Here is a 19,691-nt window from a genome sequence, read left to right as displayed (position 1 = left end):
CCCCTTAAACAATGCTGTAAAAGCATACAACACTTGGGCAAATGTTGTATCGCTCGTCCTGAAGAAGCTTGCAGATGTGAGATAAATGTTTTGCAACTCCAGGGCAAGAATTGTTCCTTAAAAGTAGGAGAGTCTAACTGCAGAGGGAGGAACTATTAATCCATCAGGAACTCAGGATCTCAGATTTACTCATGTATTTGAAAGATAAGAGTGGTGTTGAAGCAAAAATTAACAGGTCTGCAAAAATCTTGATCCTGACTAGTCTGTCTATTGAGCTCTACCTCAATGTGCTGCTTTGCAAGATGCAAACCAAAAATAAAAAAAAACAGTAGGGTAGCATGCATAGTGGACATGGTTCAGAGCTTTTCTTTACAGAAACTAATTTAGTTTAATTGTTCAGATAGTTTTTCCAGCACAACTCCAAATACAATCATTCCTAACCCAGTGGTTTTAAGTAGTTGAAAGTGCAGTGGTTTCAAAAAGGAACTAAATTATTTGTGTTGCTGGACTTGTCTAGTTTTCTTGACAAGTCTTTTCTTGAAACTTGTCTGCTTACCCACCTGGCCTATCTGTTCAAAGGTCTTTCAGACCTCTGTGCCATGACAGCATTTGAATTTACTCTCTGGTTCTAAAGCACGTCTCCAGTATGTCTCATTCCTACAGGTATTATTTACAAAAGAGGCTTTTTGAAACAATGCTCCAACCAAGACTCAGTTTGTCTGCACAGGGCTTTGTCAGCACTATGAGTCTCACATTCTCCACCACATCTTTGTCGAAGACGCTTTGTCAGGGAGCCTCAGCTGTCTGCAGCTGCACTGAGGTCAAGGTGCTGCTCCTTGCCCAGCCCCAGCCTGTGGCAACAGTGCTGCCACCGTGGTGGAAGCCCTGTGATTCCAGGGGCAGGTGAGGGCATCTGGATGAAGGGTTTTGGCTGCTTGGGTTCTTGCAGGTAGAGCAGATGGCTGCTGGATGTGAGTCCTTCACAACCCAACCAACTGTTTATTTTGGCACCACCAGTTCTAGTGGATGTCACTATCATATCATCCAATCTCAAACATCAATTAAAAAAAAGATAAAGACAATTACATGTCTATAATAGCAAAACATACAATTGACCTGTGTGGGATAGGGGAAAAGGGAGCAGGTGTCCAGCTTCCAGCCCCATGGCATCAGCCAGAGCCAGGCTGCTTTTTTCCATGAAGAAATCCCTGAAACCTGTGTTTGCAATTTCCTACCAGGAGATTCCATCTCTCTGCATCACCTGATATGTTTCCTTTGCAACTGAAATGTAGCACTAGATGCATGTGCTGGTTTTGGTTGGGGTAGAGTTAACACAGAGCTCTTCACAGTGATGAGTGTGGCTGTGTTTTGGATTTCTGCTGAGCACAGGGTTGATAATATTGAGATATTTTTGTTATTGCTGAGCAGGGCTTGCACAGACCCAAGGCCTTTTCTGCTTTTTGTACTGCCACACTGGTGAAGAAGTTGGGGAGAATGGGAATGTGGGAGGAGACACAGCCAGGAAGGGTGACCCATCTGACCAAAGGGATATTCCAAGCCATATGACATCATGCTCAGTATATAAATTAGGGGAAAGAAGAAAGAGGGGATGTTTGGGGTGATAGGGTTTGTCTCCTCAAGCAGCCATTACATGTGATGGGGCCCTGATCTCCTGGAGGTGGCTGAGCACCTGCCTACCCCCAGGAAACAGTGTATTAATTCTTTGTTTTAGTTTGTTTCTGTGCATGCTTTTGCTTTCCCTATTGAATTGTCTTTATCTCAAGCCATGAAATTTCCAGCTTTTACCTTTCTGATTCTCTCCCCGATCCTGCTGGTGGGGGAATGAGTGAATGACTGCATGGGGCTTGGCTGCTGGCTGGGATTAAAACCAGGACAATTGGTCATTAAACTTATGCAGTGTGACTGTTCTGTCCCTCAGCTTCCTTTATATCTGCTCCATTAATGGATTTCAAATCTTCTGGATATAACTGCAGGGAGCAGTGCACTAGATTTAGTGAAGCAAACTCTCAGAACTTGAAAGTGTAGTTTTTTAAACAATGGATCTATTCTTCAACCTTCCGTTGGTTTGGGTTTTTTTATAAGTTACAAAATCTTTTTTTATAAAGACCTGGAGCTATTCTGAGATGAGAAAAAGTTGGCTGGTACATATATAAAAAAAACACCAAGCACAATTTCCTTCTTCATGTATGTTTTTCTACAAAGAAAAATGATCCACCACTAATCAGTAGTGAAAGATGAACCTGAAGTGAATCAGCACATTTCTCCTGAAAATCCAGATGGGCCGGAAGATCTGTTTAACGTACCCAGCAATGAAAGTGCTCATTGTCTTTACACTACAATATTGACAAAATAGAATTTCCTTTAGTGTTTCAGGTCCTGGAAATGGCAGCATAAAAGTAAATATTTAACTCTGAGTTTATATATGAGTTCCCTGTCTTGACCAGGTTCTGATTAGTTCTCTTTCTCCAGACTTTATAAGGCTTGCTCAGATGCTATTGACCTTATTGGAGAGCCCCCAAGGAAAAGCTGGTCCCCATGTCATTACAGTCATCCCTTCAACCAGTGTTAAGCACAGTGAAAGAGCTATAGCACTTGTTTAGACTTCTAAATATGAACTCATTCTTTAATGCTGATTAATTACACCCATGATGTCACCATATCCTTCCAGTCCCACCAGCACACCAGCTGAGGGGCTGTGTATGATGGTGCAGCTCAGGAGAGAGCCAAGAGAGCTGAGCTGGCCAGTGGGTTCAGAGCTGCAGTCACAGCCTCAGTGCTTCATCAGCTGTCAGCAGCCAGGACAATCAGCAGGGCTGCTGGATTTTTATAAAAGCACATAAAAGTCCTGAATTGTTGTCCAGACAGGGAAGTTGGCCAATTTATCAGGTAAGCCTGGTGCTCAAGCACAGTGCTGCAGAAAACAGTGAGACAAACCAAGATAGACATCAGTCCCATGTAGTTCCTCTGGTAGTACGGGACTGGCAAAAGGTGTCCCAACATGAGGAGAAGATCATGATTATTTTTCCTTGTCTTTCCAAATGAATGCTGAGAAATTTATGATTTGGCCAACCATAATCCCATACTCTGTTCAAAACATTTGTATTGTTCATACAAATCTTCACTGAAAATATATTTTAGGATCTCAGAACAAGTTTGTTTAACTTCTACAGATCTTTTCTCTCAAAAAGAGAGAAAGCACTAGAATTGTTTATGTAAACCAGAGCTTAAATTTTCTTCTCTTGAAACTAAAAATTGGTAGCATTAAGTGAACAAGTGGACACTAAGGTGGTGAATTGTGACTATCTAGTGCTGAAAGGTACATAAACAGAAAATAATTTGTGAGCAAATGTACCATTCAAATTTTTTAAGACATTGAATCATCTTGTAAAGATGAATACTTCCCTTTACAGTTTGTTCTAAGCGTTCACAAAAAGGAGCAAAAAGCTAAATTAATAATTTGTGATTTTTGACTAATATTCTATTGCTCCTGGTGCAATAGGACTTTGAATCTCCAGCTGGAGCTGGTATCCATTTTATGAAGGACTGTTCAAGAAAGGAGAGTCACTCCTTGTCCAGAGTTCTTGGAAGTCTAAATTTGTGAGGGCTGATATTACAAAGGACTGGAAAGAGAGCTGGCATTAAAGGACTGAAAACAAGGGTTGAGGAAGATAAGGAAACAATAAAAGAACTATTTCTGTTTAAAGCAAGACTTTAGAAAGAGGAATACATTTAGAAAGGAAGAGCTATAGTGAGTGACACGTTAACCCATGTGCATATATTAACCCAAGGACTGGCTCTCGCAGGTCTTGAGGATGAGACAGGGCTCATGTGACCACGTGGAACCAAAAGGTAATGCAAGTTGTCTCCTGAACAGGTTGATCCTGAGGGAAGTACAGAGCAGTTTTGTGTCTGTCTTGTGATTCCTGAACACATTTAATTTACTAACATAGAAAACATTATTAAAATGTTCTGGTTAATCATTAAAAAAAAAAAAAGACCCAAAAATAACCAAACAAAAAAAACAAAAACAAAAAACAAAAACAAAAACCAAACCAAACCAAACCAAAACAAAACAAACAAAAAAAAAACAACAAAACAAAAACAAAAAAAAAACCAACAAAAACCCCAAAAAACTACCAGCATCTCTACACTCAGTGAATAGGTTTTGTGCCAGCCAACTAGCTCTGTTGTTTCAAGGTGTTTAGCATAGCAGTGATGAAGTCACTGCCCTCCTCAATCTTACTCGAAGTGGGTATGAACACAAGTGGGAAGAAAAAAGAATAGGAAGGGTAGTAGGAAGGAATGGAGAAATCTCAAGACACTCCAATGATTAAAGTAGAGACAGCTGGGAGAGCAAGGGGTGACATTATACAAAGATACAGGGAGACCTCAGGGAAGAGGGTCCAGAAGATAAAAGGTGTATCTGGAAAAAAAGACACCAAGGGCATTTACTGATGAGGTCACACAGAGATCCAGGTGAATGACAAAGGCAATCTGGGCACTATTCACATGGTGCCTGGCTGGAAACAATGAAGGACCCGGCCTTAGGAGGTGAGGGATAAGTGTGAAATACACACAGGGGTTGAAGAGGGTGAAAAATGTATCTGGGGAGTAGGAGGGATATGGAGCCATTGGAGGCGCTCTCAAAATTGTTAATAGTAACGACATGAGAAAAACTGATAAACAATGGATTGGTATTTTTTTAAGGATTGTTGGAGGAAAATAACTGAAAATTGCTTCTTTCATCTAGTACATTCTATATATTTTACAAATTTTTAGCTCTGGCAGGAAAACATTGGAATTGGGCAAACAATTTTTGCATTGAAACTTTGTACAGTTTTGGCCATTCATTTAATCATATATCTTGGAGTGTATGTTGATTGCTCCTGTGAGTGTATTCATTATTTACTCAATACATTTGCATGGAATAATTATCTGTAGGCAATATTCATACTCCAGTGCCACCAATGCCAAGATATTATTGCTAACCTTGTTATTGAGTGATCTGCATAACTGTTCAGCTAAAGAAATCAGATGATTTTAAGGTCTCTACCTTGTAGTAAAAAACCTGCAGTTTTCCCAGATGTAGAGCAAATTTTTAAAAATACATGTTAAGATGTAGAAACAAAAGTAAATTAGAGCTCCAAATACACAGCTTCAAATATTTTGAGATTTGGAAGTCATTGTCCAATATTTAATCCAATAAATAGAATTTTAAATAGTACAGACTTTAAAATTTCCTGTTGCATATATTTACATAGTGGATTTTGCACTTTGCAGTCAGTGAATGTTAGTAGACTTAAAATTTAGAGATATAATCTTTATCTGAAAGGTAACTAAAGATGGCAAAAGCAATCAAAGAAAAGGTCAGAATAATGTTCATCTCTTTGATCAAAATTCTTTAAAATGTTTGTTTAAAAGATATTTGAACTAAAATGTCATTCAAATACAGCAAAGAGGGATGCAACTATTTGGCTAGAAGTGAGAAATTCAGCTTGATATTAAAATACAGTCAATCAGATAGGGACAGGATGGATGACAAACATGAGACTAGGGGAGAACTAAGTTTTATAGAAATGAGATACTGAAAAATAAGACTGAATTTAAATCCTTGGGTTGAGCTCCACTGACATTTACAAACGTAATCTCAACTGTCAATTTAAAACAGGAATGCATGAGTAAAATAATCCAGGGAAAAGGGGATCCATCAAGCACACTCAGCCCAGCCATGTGAACCTGGCTTCGCTGCTCTCCCAGTCCAGCTGGCTTTTTGTCTGCACGCACCCTCTGACTAATCTGCTGCCTGAGTGGGCTGCTGCTGCTTGTTAAGCCAATTCTTAAAATAGTGGCTGACCTAATTATATAGCATGGATCTTTACCTTAAATAAATATATGATGACTGTTTACATGAAATGCATACTGGATATTTTTTAATAATTACTTTTCACATCTCATCACATCTTCCTTCACTGAGCACAATTAAAGTGATGTATCTTTATGCATCAGACTTTACAGCACAGATTTAGAAAGCAGAACATGTTAAACTGATTGTTTCTCCCTAGTAGACACTGAGGAGGTGGATAAAGGGGATGAATACTGATAGTGTCATTATCTGTCTTTAAAAACTTCTCTGACATAGAGTGAAAGCTTCTAGACACGTAAAATTGTCAGTGCAGTAATACTACAACCAGGTACAAGTTTTGATTGCTGAGTTCATTATGTAGCCTGCTAGGTTTTAGATCAGACTCATTAATTACTGCGAAAGTGTCAGACATTGCAGGGATTCTCTTGATGTAGGGTCCATTTAGCATCTTCTCTACTATTATAAAAAGTAGCATATTTTACTGGTGAAATCAATGGAGACAAACAAATTACCTGCCACCTATAGAATAATAGGTTGTGGGGTGAAATTATGATGAGTGCTAGAGACTTATTTGCAAATGGGCACAACCCACTTTCTCTGTACAGAAAGCTGGTTCATAGGCTGTAAGCAGTAGAGGAGTGCTGTTGTTATAGATGCTTTCTGCTGCTCCTCTTTTCTGCTCTCTTTACTGGGGCAACCTTGGATGTTTCTAGAACAGCTGTAGTCACAGCTTCAAATGCACTGTAGACATAGTTAAATCAAGATTTAGTCTTCCCCCTAATTATCCCTTATTCTGTGCTTTTATGAAACTTGTTGCAGAATTGGTTTTAAATGCTCCAGACAGAGCAGAGAATTTTATTTAACATGTCAACATCTTTTTTAGAGTGTTTGAATTTAAGGACACTTAAACAGTTTGCATCAGTATTTTAACTCTGAAAGTTCAGGTTTTAATTTCAAAATTGTAATTTTCAACAAAACTTGGGCAACTGTTATTAGGAAATAGAAGAAAAGGAATTAAATATCACAAGGTTGTTCAAAAGTCTGAAAATTAAGTAAGTTTAGTGAAACAGAATATCTTGGATTTGCCCAAACAATTTTTTATTCTTTCAAAAATCCTCTCAAAGTTTTATAAGGTGTTACTATAAGACATTCCTCTCACAAATTTATTTCAGCTCTCAATTAGAAGACCAAAGACTTTATCCAAGATAAATTCCCCTCCTTGACCTTTGATAAATCTGAAAATCTGAAAAGATAACAAGCTGAGAGTGGAAAAATTATAGAGCTGGAGGCTACACTTAGCTGTCAAGATTACAGATATTTTGATAGGCAACTAAATATGTGGGGATCTATGCACAGAAGAAACATAAGCAAAGTCTCTTGAGTATCATAGGCTCCTGGGTTTTGTCTTTCCTCTGTAGGAAAAGTGACAAGACCAGTGCAGAGCCCCCTTACACCCACAAAAAGTGGAAGGATAAGAAAACAGTGATGTTTGTGTATCATGCAAAAAACCTTGAGGATAAACGCAGTTCCATAAGTAAAAAAGAAGCAAACAAAACCCAGGTGCTCCACATAATTTTGGGAGCAGGGGGAATGAAGTCAACAGTGAATCCCTGTGGGGGAGCCATCAGTGCTGTTCATCTGAATCCCTGTGGGGGAGCCATCAGTGCTGTTCATCTGCAGCTCCAATGATTGCTGTGCTGTGTACATGGTGGGGTTAGGTATTTGCTCTGAGCTTCACAGGTAATTGACTCTCTGCTGAGACCCTAGGGAGTAATAAATTTGGTCCTGTGGTTTGATAGCAGGTGACAGAAATGGCCTAATATCAGGTCACTCCCTGTGGTAGGAAATGGGGTCTCCTTCCTCAGATGATGGTTGGGTCGTGTCCACATTGGACGATTTGGAAAAGTTCAGCAAACTACTCTGTACCACTTAGAAATGGACTAGGTTAGAGAAAATCAGTACAAATGAAGGGATGTTAGTGAAGCTTTGGGGTTTGGGGGGGGGGGGTTACTTTTTTGTGTGTTCACTTTCTGCTGAGACGAGATTTTTTTTTCCCAAGTATGCCCTTTTCATCACATTGTCCAGATTTAAAATGAACAAGCAATAGACTTCCCATATTTCCCTCAGGAGGCTATTCCACAGTATAATAAATCTGATCTTTCCACTTTTTTCTAGCTGAGCTAATGTGTTCTATTTGCTACTTCAACCCAGTGCTGCTAGCCATACCCCACTCTGAATAGTCTCTTGGTTGTTTTGTGCTCTGAAAAGAATTAGTTTTATCATTCTCTTCTTTCTCAGGCATGTTAAAAATATTCAACCACTATAATAACTTCCTGTGAATTGTCTTCAATCCTATCAGATGCTTTCATTTCACTTCACAGAGTTTCCTCCTGAGCACTGCTCTTTAAGTCATTCACTGTTTCTAAACTTCCTCTTACCAGAAGTGCTGCCAACATCTGTAACAGAATAGGAGCTGTGGCACAGCCCATGGCCACTGCTTAAATAGGTGTCCTCACTCTGCTGCTTGTTTCTGTGCTGTGATAAAGAGAGGTGCTGTGATGCATGGAGCCCAATGTACAGTTGCTTAGACAAAATCCTGAATTACTATTCTTTGCATAAGCTGTTATTAACATTTCACACATTATAAATATATTTTTATTTATCTTTTCCTTTTTGCTTCATGCTCTGGAATCACAAAGAAGTGCACTCTTTTCTTTTACCTTGACACAGACATTTAAATGTCTTAGTTATCTGCCTTTCCTCACAGACACTGGCTCTACATAGCTTTTCTTCTGTACAATTATAAGCTGTCCTGCACCTGAAAATGGCTGGCACAGCTCTAATGGGAAGAAGGCCTGAAGGTTCACTTTCACTTCAGCAGGAAGACAGTCTCTGAGGGTGGCCTAAGCTGTCCTAATTTCCACTCTCCTGAAGTGCTGTTTTGTGGGTGGCTGCCCACCATGGACCGTACAGTGCTTTGGGTCTGAGAATAATCCCAAAGATTAACAAACCTTTCAACTTCATGAACTAAGAGAACTGCTCTACTTTATGCTTCTAATTGGCATTCATCAAGAGTTAGGGCAAAAAATACTTGTTTGCAACTTCAATAAACTTACAGTCCATTGAACTGTACCTGGAGAAACAGAAGTGCTGATTCCAAGCCAAAATTTCTTTGCTTCCTAAAAGCATCCAGGCAAAATCCAGTAACAAATCAGCAATCTCAGGGCCTTTCAGATTTAGACTCAGCTGAGCAGAGGAGTTGAAAGTCAACATTTTGGCCATAAGCTGTTCCCATTCTCTTCTAAATATGGTACAAAAGGCACAAATAGTTGTGCTGGGATGGTGCAGGGAGTTCACAGTGAGAAATCTATAGCTGGAGCTAGATGGCCTCTACAGGGTTGATAGATGCCATCTAAACCTGATTAGTGTAGACACTGAAAAGTAGCAGTTTGTGGATGAAATTTCATAGGTCTTCAGTGCAGGCTCTCTCATTCATTCTCCTTATTTGTGTTTATGGCAGCACTTAAGAGCCTCTTGGCATTTTTCATGAGCAAAAAGAGAGAGAATTTAGACAGTGATCAAAATCCTGACTCTGAAGGCACTGCAGTATTCTGAAGTCTGGATGCCTTCATGGCAGAGCCAGATCTGGCAGCCAGAGGTGCAGCAGCATATCCTACCTCCCTGTACAGCTGGGGAGGGTTGGAAGGCTCCTTCCAGGATCAGTAAAGCTGATTTTAGGGCAACATGGTAATCGTGGTGTTTTGGTGCAACATGATCATATGTGTAAAGGAGGAAGGAGAGCAGCATTACTCAATGCTAATAAATTTTTTAATACAGAGGCCAACATTTAAATGAGCCTAAAATCAAACTTGGAGATGGTCTGTGGAGGTGCAGTGGAGACTGGACATTCAGCCTTGCCCTTCACAATTTGCACTGAAATCTGGTTTTAACTTTTCCCTTTGTGGAAGCATCCAAGGGACAGACTGAGTGGTAAATGAAATGGGAGGCATGGAAGAGCAGCCTCCCATGACCTCTGCTGCTGCTGGGAACAGGGGTCTCGCTGGGAGAGAGGGTCAGAGGGCATCTGTCAAAACAGGACAGGCTGTGGAGATTATCTGGGACAAAGGCAATGGCAAGGTCACTGGTCAGTGCTATAAAACATGACACGCTGGAAGACACGGGGAGACCTGTCATGCATTGTTTGTGTCCTTACCAGCCCGTGTCCTCTGGAAGGAACAGCTTGTCTGAATTGTCCATGGTCTTCTCTGACAATGCTTGGAATAGCCAGGCACTACGATGGACCTCCACTCATCTCAAAACACTTGGCAGGGAAAGTGCAGGTCTGCTCTGCCTGGGGAGGGAAATACCTTGCTGATGGCTGGACAGGGAGGTGGGAGGCTGGACAGGCAGGTGAGAGGAGGGATGGGCAGTGGCCAGGGTCAGGGCTGGGGTCCCCAGTGCTTACACTGATCCACTCCTCACTGCACAGGTAGGGAACAACTCATCCTCTGGGCTGTGAGTGATAAGGGAAAGGGTAAATGGATTTAGGGGAGAGAGGGACAAAACACCTGTGAGAGCAGGAAAAGCTGTTTGATTGTAAAAGTGATGAGAGGGTAAAGCAATTCTGCTGGAGTAGCAATTGTGCACTATCTTTAGAGGGAAGTGCTTAGAGGAAGCGGCTGAAACACTGTGGTGCTTTTCATGCATTTGAACCAAGGATAAAAAGACAGAGTTTCCTTATTACCTTCAGTATGCCCTTGTTCCACACTTCCTTGTATTTACTGTAGGAAATACTTTCAGTATCTCAAACAGTGGGGTTATCTGACTGCAAACACTTATTTAGTCATCTAAGTAACTTGCACCATGGAAGAAAGTAATGTTGGTCACTCATTTCCCCAGAGGCTGCATTAAATTTGCTGACAGACTCAGTGCTGTGCACTTTTGCATCACTTCCCCCTTTGCTCATGATCCCAGGCACCACTGGGATTCACTGAAATCTGCTCTACTCCCTTTTTGTGCTGTGAAGTTTTAATCTGCTTATAGGAGAGACCTAACCAACATAGATTTTGAGTGGCTTCCACCTTCAGCCTTATCACACAGCCTTTGAAATATTGCCTTTTTTTCCTAAACCTCTTTAGTGCTGGGGCAAAAGGGCATCAGAAGTACAGTAGCACCCAAGAGGCTCAGCAAGTTGCATCTTTAGCAAAGTGTTGTAGGAAACACAGATGGCTTTAACCTGTACCTATCTGCTGAACACAAAGACATGGAGTGTAAAATCTCTGTAAGCTAGAGACATCAGTCACAGGAGGGCACACAAGTGGCAACTTTGCACAGTGCATCTCTCCCAGGCAAACAGCTCACAACAGTGCTTGGGATGACTGCTGCAGCCATGGCCAAAGACCCTGGTGTAAAGCCCCTGGCAAGGGATAAGTGCATTGCTGACAGATACTATTTTGGCCACGTCTCCACTTGTGCCTCAGGCTCGGGTTGAAAATTCCTCTCTTTTCTTCAAACATGAGCGAAAAGAGCAACCAGATTTTGGGAGATAGCTAATTTATTCTGAGAAATGTCACCCCAGCATGGTGCTGACTGTAACACCAGAAGTTCCTAGTGAACCAACCAGCATGGTTTAATCTACATTTTTAATAAGTAGGAAAAAGTCCTGCACAGAGTTCTCTGCAGCAAGACAAGTTGTAATGTCTATTTGTTGCAAATGTGTAATGTCAATAGTGCACAATATCCAGCAGAAAAAAAGGAGACAAATCTCTCTGGTCTTACAGATAAATTGAAAATAAAGTGGTAATCAAAAAATTAATGATTGAACAGTGCTGTTAAATTTCTGCCTTTTATTTCATAAACAAACTGCACAGAGAAGAAACAGTTTACAGTTCAGGAAGGACATAGTTGTTCCCCGTGCTGACAACCACTTATGCTCTATTTAACACATGGAATTTAAGTGGTGCAGAAAGTACACTTGGCTGTCTGAAAGCCTCTGCAAAGAAAAATGCATTTACTGCCAAAAAATTAGTTTTCAGTAAGAAATTTCTTGGTATTCTGCAGAGTCATAAACTTTCCTCCTGTTTTGTAATTAGACATCAAAAGAAAGCCTGTCATTTAAATTAAAATATATCACTTGAGATCCTTTGAAACAAGCAGCATGCTGAATATAGACAATTAGTCATATTTCTGTTTATTTTTATCTCACGAATCTACTGTTGAAAACCATTGTTAAGCATGCAGTCTGGCATTAGAAAGACTCCTGTTAACTTTCACAGGCTCTGGGATAGGCTCCAGAGCTTAACAGGTTGAGTAGATGAAATAGCACTCATAATTACATGCATTTGTCCACAGCTAGATTGGACAGGTTATGTTTCTTTTGCTTTTTATGTGATGACTAGGTAAAAATGGATGGCTTTTACTATGTGGGAAGTCAGAGTAAATATCTTAATTATGCCTGTCAGACTTGTGCTTAGTGCCTTTACAGGTTATTAAATGGGATGGAGAATGGTTACACACATGGGATGGAGAATGGGGAATGGGGATCCTTGTCTGGAAGAGATGCTAGTGAAAGAAAGCTAGAGGCACAGAAAACACAGTCATTTCTCTGCTGCTTTCTTCCCTAGCTTTGCAATAGGAAATCCTGAATCAGGGAGGCGGAATGATTGGCTGAGTAATTTATATAGCCCGAGGCATACTTGCTTGTGTAAGAGAGACTTTGCACAAAGCAAATATCACTTCAGATTGAGCAATAACAGACTGTGTCAGGAAGGAGAGACACAGCTCTAGGAGTGACATGTATGAGGATAAATCCATGTGCATGCTGGCAGAGGCTGTCTCAGTGCCTACCTGTCCATGTTTCCTACTCTTGAGGAAAAAACAAGCTCAGGTCAGTGATGGCAGAAATGTCAATTAAGAACCTTTATAGCCCAACCATTGCTATTTGGGGTTCATTTGCTTAACTTCTGTTAGTACAAAATCAACAGCAAAAATGGTTGACAACAAAAAAAAACAGAAAAAGGGACAGTGCTTAACCAGAAATCAAGGGTATGGTAACTGGGTGCAAATACAAGAAAAAGCAACAGGAAAAGTCGTAACTATTGTTATTCAGACTGTTTTCCTTTGAAAAAGATTGTCTGACAAAGACACAGCTTAAAGTATAATAACCTACTTTGTTATGATTGAATATATCAGCTAAAAGAATCTCAGCTGTATTACTGAAACCCTTCAGATACCATTTTTTTCTGTTATTAGTATTTGGCATTGAACTGATGTGAATTGCTCACACAATTCATCCCTGAGTGTTTGATGTGATAAAACAAAGAAAACTATAGAACAGTCTGTTTGTTACTGACACTCCTACTCAAAGATGATAACAGAGGCTCTTTTCTAATACTTTGCCTTTCTTTCACCTTGTCACCTAACCAAGATCAACAGAACAAAGTAAAAATAAAGGTAAGTAAAAGGAAAATTTCCGTTATACTTGATTTTTATCTAGTAAGATGATCTTAAACCCTCATGAAAAAAATAAAACAGTACAAATATCACTGTGTTTGCTCAGTCACTTACAATTGCAGAAAGTGGGTCCTAAACACCCTTTGATATTTCTTGATGTTTCTTTGTATTACAGTAGCGGTGAGAGACCAAAGCCCTGTTTTTGCCTAGCCCTGAAAAAAACCCCACCAGGGCAAAGTCCATTTGTGCTAAATTTGTTTCTAATACAAGCCCCATTCATCAGGCAACAGATGAATGCAGCAGCAAGCTGCAAGGTATCAAAACAACTTTTCTGTAGAAATCACAGTCCCTTTTAAGACAACATCCATGCTCCTTACAGCCATATCAACTGACCAGTTCCCAGTTGGATTCTCCAGAATGTTTGCTCATTTAGGGAATTCTCCTTTTACCAGCACCTCAAAAATGAAGAATCTCAAAAGCTCACTCATTGTCCTTTCTCTTAGACACACTCTTCTGCTCAGAAACAAACAAACAAACAAACAAAAAAAACTAATACACCAAGTTCCCTTGTCTGTACACCAACAGAGCAATTTAAGTTGTCTATATCAACACCAGAGTCAGGCTCTCTTGGAGTGTTTTTAAATGCAAAATTAATCAGTTACTTCTGTGAATGTGCTTTAAAATGAGCTATTACTCCAGCCAGTTTCTTACCAATCTCACAGTAGAAATCCTTGGAAGAGAAATGGTGCATGTAATGCTTTGCACTGAGATGGATATTCTGCATTGAGCTGTATTCGGCAGGCTCAGATAACCCAGGTAATTGCAAACCAGGCCACTCTGCTATGCTGCCCTGCCCTTGGCTATATATAACCAGTGCTTGCAATCTCTAGGTGTCTTATCAGCTGGATTTTCTCCACAGAACCTGTATTTGAAGGTTGTGACTTTTCCACACATGAAATCTGGATGAAGCTGCTGTTTCTGAAACGCCAAGATCTTTCTTGTGCTTGATGGCATGAGGCACTTGGGTAAAGGGAAATAGCTTTAAATAATGTCTTTGGCATTGGGTTGTTGTAGGGGAACTTCTTTTACACCTTCTGTCTCCCCATGTGGCTGCGATATTGGCACCTCAGGCACCGAATGCTGATTTTTGTGGTATAAAACCCAGGCAAAGGCTGCCAAGAGCAAGGGATATGTTGGTTGCAATAGGCAATGAGAGTATAATGAATCCTTAACAGCAGGGCAAAGCAGTGCTTGAAGGTGCTGCTGGGCCACAATTACCCACCCTGCACCTTGTGCTCAGAGGTGGGAGGTACTGCCACTGTTACTCAATCTCCTGCCTCTTTTTTCATGTCCAGCTCTCTGACAGGCTGCCATTTTTTCCCCTTTTGGTAGCTTAAGCTCTGTAGAGCCAGGATATGTTCTCTTCTGTGATGGGCTCCTTAACCTGAGAGGGCCTTTAGGCACTGTTGTAGTAAAGGCAGTTTTACTCTTTTCTGTGCAGCAATGCAAGGAAGGGCAGGGGCAATTGCAGCAGCTCCTTACTGAAGGAGATGAGAGGATGATTAGCAGAGGCAGTCATTCCACGTACACAGGCAAGACACCAAAGGACTGATGCCTCTCTCCCATCTGGCTGAGCTTCTCTACAAACATGCATACGTATATCTCATGTTAATTTTGCTATGAGTAGAGAGAAGATGATCAAAACCCAATAATTATACAAGAACACTTTGAGATTTGAATTGTTCTTATGCCTTCAAATGCCTATTTGACCCTAGGCTTAGCTTACCACTGCTTACCAACCTGCAGTTCAGGTTCCCATTTGCCGCCAGGGTGCCTCTGCGAGAGCTTTTAAATTATGCTCCCTGCACAAAAAGAAATCAAAAGGTACAGCACAGTAGCCCAAAAACTGAGGTCTTTTGTTGTTTCAGAGGGAGTGGAAGTTGAAATTATTTACAAGAGGTGACTCAATGGGATTTTCAGTGCTGGTCTGCATGGATGAGTGCAAACAGGTCCAAGTTCCTTTGCTTTGACTAAACCTGATTCAGAAACTCTGGAACTGTGGTACTGCTATGGTCAATTTGGCTTGCCTTGTTGAGAAGCTAACAGAGTTGTGTGGCCTTCAAACCAAAGCTGGCTCCTGGCCAACCAGCCTGGAGCAGAGGCAGAGTGAGCTCATGTCTGCCTGCACCCACCCATGGAGATGGGGCATAGAGGTTTTGTGTAAGGTAACTACTGCTCTTACATATTCCAGGCCTCAGTGAGCACCACACTTATAAACCAGGGCTTTGGGTTTGCCTTGACCAGAAAGAACAACTGATCCTGAGGATGTTCCAGGGAACATGAGCTGAAGGCAATGGAGAAAAAGAGGACACTTGAATTTCTGAATCACTTTGAAATCCTTGGGTGAACTCCTTTATAACTACAGCTTATTGTATGACAGTGCTACCTCAGCAGCACTGTTAAAACTGCTGTTTTAACAGTTTTTGAATTTTTCCAAAATTAACTCTAAATTAATTTACAAGTTTCAAATTTCCAGTACCTTCTGCTTTTGTTTAGCTTACACCAATCTGAGGGTTCTACCTGAAGTTTCAAACATTTCAAAATCTATCACTTAAGACTTTGTAAAATCAATCTGCTTAGACAGAGTCTCCTTATGTACATTCAGGAAGCAATTGCAGCTTGCTATTTTTCTAACATCTCAAAAAAGAAATCCAAAGGAATAATTGCTTTCCGTACTCTGTTAGCTTTAATAAAGCAGCCAAAGAAAAAATTGGCAAGTTTCCTGGCAATTTTTTCCATTACTTAGCTATAATCTTTTTGAAATCATGAAGTTCCTCTCAAAATACTAAAGTATGATTAGGCTGTGAAATCTGAACCCAATAAAAGAAGATCCTGTGCTTGAAGGATGCATTGGTGTCATGAAGCCATGAATTAAATTTCCAAAAAAATAGTGTTTAAAAAGTGGTATCAATTTACTGACAGATTTTCATGCAATTAGGTTGAGTACAATGGCCTTTTATATATGTAGTGTCTTCTTAAAATCTCCCTTAAGGGGCAAAATGATTTCAAAGCAGAAAATCAGTAAGCCCATAACTTCAAAATTAATTTTTCATTAAAGTTCCCAAGCATTAACAAATCATTGCCTCAGTTTGGATACAGGTACTTAAAAAAATTGTCCTTTTATCAGTAGGGTCACACTACTCCTGTGGAGAGTGACACAAAAATGTAAAGTTGGCTTAGGGGTGTAGTGCTGCCACCTGCATGAAAGATCTCAAACTCAGAGCAAACTGAAAGGCGGTGAGTCCTGGTTTTCAAGGATTTCTGAGATATTCTGTCCCAGATTAGGAGTCAATGAATTTTTATCACAAAGGCTTCCCCAGACCTTCCTTGTTTTTGGAGAGCTTTTCAGCCTGTCACAGATTCTTCTCCTAGTTGCTCAAATATTAATATTCTTTTCTGAACATTGCTGAATCTTTGGACACACAATGAAATCTTGAAGTAGCAAGTATCTGTAGTAAGTGTTTTCATAAGAGTCTGGTCTATTTGTATTTTTATTTTAAAAGTAATTTTAGCCTTGATTTACACAAAAAGGACAAGCACATGTAGCAATGGTTCTGAACCATTAATTTTTTGTTACCACTATACTGTCCATTATATATCTCTTTAAAGTAAAGACTTTTATACTTCTTAAATTCAGATCTTGGCCAGGCTATATTAATTCTTCCCCTCAAAAAAACTCCCAAGTTGTTTTGAGATGCTGAACAGAACAGGATGTTCACAGTGAGTGCTTATATTCTCAACATAGTAACATGTTTTCAGCATTGTATTATGGCAACTTAGTATTTTATTAATTTATCAGATTGCAATTGAGTACTCATCAGAGACACTGTTCCTATGAGCACTGAAATAGGTTTCCAATCTCTCCATCCTCCCATGTTAACTAGATTTTATCAGACGTAGCCGTGATTCCACCATAAAATTATTTAAATGAATATTTTATTCATATATACGTAAAGAATGCAACTTGTTAGAGGAATACTTTTTCACCAAGGGATTCCAATGACTTTCTGAAGTAATTCGTGATTTTCAAAGGCTGTACTTGCCTGTGTTTATGAGATTTGTCTTTGTCTGATGATCAATGCTTACTGAATGTATACAAACATACATCAATATGAATCAATATCAATGCATCCTTCAGGCAGGGATGATGAGCATTATAGGTCATAACAAGCACCTTCCATTTGAGATCAGACATAAGGTTTCACAGCAATAATAGCAGGTCCCCATTGTCTTTTTCTGGGTTAAGCCAGGATTTGGTCCTGGATGTTGGAACAGGGCAAGAGGTTGCCAGATCATCAACCTTTAAGATCTGTTGTTAACTACAGAGGACAGTTGGAGTTGCCTAAAAGTGTATGGCTCGCTTGCAGAGCATTCCTGGTTATACACTGGAGAACTGAATATATTCCACATCCATGTATAACCCCATTAGCATAGAAAAAGAGCAAACAGGCAGAGATATAGATGAAACAGCTCCTAGGTCCATTATTTCCTGAAGTCTTGTCAGTGAGAGGGAGAGCATCCACTCAATATGGCTAAGGAAACTCATGCTTTTGTGGTTGCCATTGTAGTCGAGCTCCCTGCAGGCACTATGAACAACTAAGATCTAAGGGCTGACAAGGCTGGCTTCAGACCAGCCTTTGAAGAGTAAGGTTAGGCAGTGGCTGGTTTGCATGGAAGATAAACAGTGGAGAGTGCCTCTGGAAGTGTGCCACTTATGTAGGACATCTGCTCTGTGCCCAGGCAGCTCCTGGGATGCTACCAGGGAGTCCCCCTCAGAGACTGGCCCCTCCAGGAGCCAGCAGAAGCACAGGCAGATGGCACAGCACTTCATAGAATCATCTAGGTTGGAAAAGACCTCTAAAATCAGTGAGTTCAACTGTTAACTCAGCATTGCCATGTTCATTATGTCCATCGGTGCCACATCTACGCTTCTTTTAAAAACCTCCAGGAATGGTGAATCAACCACTTCTCTGTACAGCTCTGAACAGTACTGTTCCAGTACTTGACAAGCCTTTCAATGAAGAAATGTTTCCTAATATCAAACCTCAACCTCCTCTGAAGCAACCTGGGGCCATTTCTTCTTGTCCAGTTTGGACGGGTCTGCTCAAGTGTGCTGCTTGGGTGTTGAGGGCTCACTCTCTCATCAAGCTGTTGGACTCTGTTGGAAAGCAAGCACCCTGACAGAGGTATGAAGATCTCTCTGTCTTCATGAGTTTTATTGCCCAGACACCTCTTTGCTTGTTCTGATGCCTCTTGCATTTATTGTGCAGACCCCTGGCCAACCTAACCATGAGTTAAACATCTGCCTGCAGCCCTCAGAGTGGCTCTGTTGCTGGCCTGAGTATTTCCCAGACAATCTGGCAGAAACTTTATACTCTGCCATACTCTCCTTCCATTCTGAAAATATTTGAGAGGACCAAGAAAAGATGATCAACAACCTCATTTTACCCAATCAGATAAGTTGGTCTAATTTAAGATTTCTAGACTGCCTATAGAAAATTTGTCCTTGTATTGTCTGTTTTAGCTGTAGAGAAGATGTGACTGTGCTGCCATAGTTGTTAGCACTGTACTTGGGAAACAGCAGTCTCATTTAGCTATGGGATAATATCATATAGGACCCTGAAAAAAAGGGAATTTAAATGCTGAAAACATTTCTAGAGAACATCTACACGTGTCAGGCCTTTTCTTCTTACTTCCAATCATAATTCGCCCATTACTTGAACAGGATGAGCCAAATTAATTTTTGGGATGGTGATTTTAAAAGGTATATGGTTACAGAGGGCTGACAGGATGTACTCAAGGATTTTATGAGTACATCCATTTTCCACCATGCTGCTGAAGACAATGCTGGAACTGCACTTTTGAATAGCCAAGAGCTCCATGGAAAATTACATGTCCCTCTTGCTTTTTTCTCTAGATGATTAAATCAACTTAATTTGTAACTGTCACCTGTCCAACCAATTATCAATATTACACAGTAACACTTACAAAAGGGCTGGCAGGACAGAAGTGGGCAGAAATGTCAAAATAGAATAGGCAACAGCCAATCTCTAGCCTCAAAAAAATTGAGTTTCGTGCCTAATTTCTTGTTGAAAAAAACATGTGACATGACTGGTGACAAAGTGGAGAGCTACCACATTACTTGTCATATGATTAAGTGCCTGATCTTCCAAAGTTGTTTTCAGTGGGAAATCTGGAATTAAAAATGCTGAAATGAAGGATGCATCATAGCAACCATTGGAGAATATATAAGACCATCTTAGTCCTAAGTTCCCATACATGACTTTATGAAGAG

Source organism: Vidua chalybeata, chromosome 3 (assembly GCF_026979565.1).
Source record: "Vidua chalybeata isolate OUT-0048 chromosome 3, bVidCha1 merged haplotype, whole genome shotgun sequence".
NCBI lineage: Eukaryota > Metazoa > Chordata > Aves > Passeriformes > Viduidae > Vidua > Vidua chalybeata.
Note: the sequence above shows the minus strand (reverse complement) of the source record.